Source organism: Poecilia latipinna, unplaced genomic scaffold (genome assembly GCF_001443285.1).
Source record: "Poecilia latipinna isolate Pla-1442-1.1 unplaced genomic scaffold, P_latipinna-1.0 Scaffold2329, whole genome shotgun sequence".
In the NCBI taxonomy this organism is placed as follows: domain Eukaryota; kingdom Metazoa; phylum Chordata; class Actinopteri; order Cyprinodontiformes; family Poeciliidae; genus Poecilia; species Poecilia latipinna.
The window spans coordinates 59,295-62,545 of NW_015114945.1; positions in this window are offsets into that span (position 1 = coordinate 59,295).

Consider the following 3,251-nt stretch of genomic DNA (forward strand, 5'->3'; position numbering starts at 1 on the left):
ATGCTCATGCGGACTTTTATAATGGTAGTCCTAGAAGTTTTATATCTTATAACGAGCAGATTTCTGGTTTTAACCGGATATACAACTATGCTCCTCTGACAGATTACCACTTGTTAAAGAGGCATAAAGAGGGTCACTGTGACTCTCCTCTTCTCACTGTTTCTACTACATGACAACTAACAATCCTAAGAGGTGTTGCTGTTTTACGTCTGTTCTTATTTGAAAGGGAATATATTTTTCTTCTAATGAGATAGAAATCTCCTTTTAAAATCTCATTAAAACAAGAAGGTCTTCGTGTTTGAACAAGATGCTACTCCTGCATTTATTTCCAAGCTCAGGCAGTAAAACACTTCTGTACCGGAGAGACCTGGACACTGAAAAAAGCCGGAATTTCTCGCAGGTCCAGAGAGCGAATGCTTATGGACTTAATCCAGAAGAACAGATACAGCGAAACAAATGGCGAGGCCAGGCAGCCACTCTGCATGTTGATGTTCACTGTTGGATCTCTCCGTTCCCAATGAGTCAGAGAACTGTCCATCATGTCTGCACACATTGCTAAGTCCTTACTGTAGACCAGATAAAAAATAAAAAACAGAACATTTAAACTACATCTAGGGTTCTTGGACTGAGCTCTTTTAACTCAAAATATACACACTCACTAAATCAGAATATGTTTTTATAAAATATCCTCTAAGCAATTATTAAGTCTTTTTTACAATAATCTGCACATTTCTGTATTAATAATATGTTGGCTTTTTTTGTCTGAATGTTCTGTTTTCATCAGCTTGAAAACAATTAATTTAAATAACATTTCACTTGGCAACATATTTTTTTCAATAATAGTGAAAATATTGAATATTGAATAATATTGAAATCTAGATTTACTCTATAGATCTAGAATATTTGTTTTACTATTTTCTTCTAGATTTAGAGGTTGGCATCACTAATATCCACCATATGTCTAGTTCAAGCAAAAACAACAAAAATAAGAAAATCCTTAAAATATATATTTTTAAAATAGAATAATCTATTACAATAGTAGTATATTTTGTAGTTTCCTTAGCTCTAATTAACATGATAGTTTTTAAATAATTATTATTTTTGTTATGTTTGTCTTTCTGAATCAGTAAATGGATGTTGGAGCATTTATATTTAGCAAATTTCATTCTTTTTGTTTTTTTATTTAGAGCAAAAATAACTGAAGGGCAAAATATAAGACTGTTTTACAGTTTTTGAAAAAAATGCAAAAAAAAAAAATTGTTGATTTTATCAAGTAAAATCTGATATGAACTGTTGATTTCCAGTGTATTGATTCAATTAGTTTGTTTTTGTTTTTTTTTTTTTTTCCATAAAAGGGTTATCTTCTTAAAACTGAGTTTTTCTAACTACAATTCATAAAAACACCAGCACCAGTGTAGGCATGCTCAGTGACGATGTCTGGATGGAAACAGGAGAAGAGTTGCAAGTCCTGAGGGAGAACAGAAACTAGAAATTCCAGGAATACAAACAAAAACAAGAAATGAAAGGATGAAGGAATGCTAGCAAACATCAGCAAGCTGAGAAAAAAATCTTCCAAAACTGGTAAAAATGAATCATACCGGCTTTAAACGATGTCATTTCAGATTAACCAAAGCTGACTCCACGGCCTCCAGAGGTTCTTCCTCATTGCTGGAAATGACGGCATGAATGGAACAAAAATAGATGAAACGTGGTTATGATTGCAGTTGTGACTGAATCTGTTTGCTGCAAGTCTCTCCACGTGAACATGCCATTGCATGTTGCTGCTCGTAGCTGCATGTGAGTCCTGCTGACCAGATTTGGGCCTATCGGCCAACATTCCCAGATAAACGAGCAGATTTCTCCTCAAACCTCTGTGACCCCGACCTCATTTGTCTGAATGTTAGACAAACCATCTTCCACCCTTTCACTTCACCCCAAATATTTCCAGTTATGCAATTTATTGTGTTTGAAGCACATGATACGCTTTAATGTTGCTAATTATTAAGATAAATCTCATTATTTTTCAGCTTGAGCTTTTATACTGCAACCAAGCACAACTTGTAAAATCAAAAAACACAATTTTAGTGTTTTTTATTTATTTATTTATTTTCTGAAAGACATAAAAAAACATCTGGCAACAGACCAAGTAGGTGTGAAACCAGCTGAAAACCAGCTGAAAAAGTAAAAAATAAATAAATAAAAAATACAGCCCATGTGTTCAGTTAAACACTGTCAAAACGTTATTGAGCAGCATGTATAAAGCGGAGAGCTAATTAGAGCCAGGGATTTGTCATTGCATGTCGTAATGTGATTACCTCTCTCCGACAGAATGCAGCGATAAGACGTCACTGACCGCAAACCTTCTACTTCTGCTTGTACTTTTCCAATTATTTTTAGACTCGCTGGAAGAAATAGGAGCAACAAAACGAAATGCCCCGTCAGGGAGCATTTAAGGACTTTTCATTAAATATGTGAATACGAACGTTTTCCAGTGAGTTTTGGCTTTTCATCTTCTGATTTTTTTCATGTTAAATCAACATGACTTTCAACTTTTTGTTTTTTTTGCTAAATTAAACCTAGAAATGTGGCATGCATTGATTTTCTCCCTCTTTATTCTGAAACACCCAAATAAAATCCAGTGTCACATGTTGCCTCTGATCCCCTGTCTGGTCCTTTGGGATTTGAATAATTTTCTAAGGGGACGTGTAGGAAGACACAAACATGTGGAGAACCAGCTTTGACTCAGTGGCTTATGTAAATTCAACCAGTCAGGTTGGAACAGACAGAACTTCAGCAGAAAACTGTCCACTTATCTTCTTTTACCGTCAGACAGCAGCAGGCTTTGAGAGAAGTTGGCTCCTCAGGGGGAATTGTTCTGTATTTTTATAATAAAGTGTCAGGCGTCTGTTTAGTACACAATTTTTATCTAATTTGACGTCATTCTAAGATATAGAACTGAGACCTGAAGATGAGGGCATGCTTCTTCCAGCTGTGGTCGGGCTTTTGTTTGGCCGCATACCATCTAATGGAGATGAATCAGCCAACTCGCATCTTATTAATCAAAACCGACGTTCAGAGTTTAAAGGTTTAAAGGTTTAACACTGCAGAGACCACACATCTTCAGCTCTTCCGGCTTTCCACAAGGAGAAGTGTCCATGGAATTCTTCAAAAAGTACATTTGTGAGGTCAGACGTTGATGTAAGATGAGAACTCTTCTTTCTAAAGATATGGTGTCAGGTTGATCTTTATGT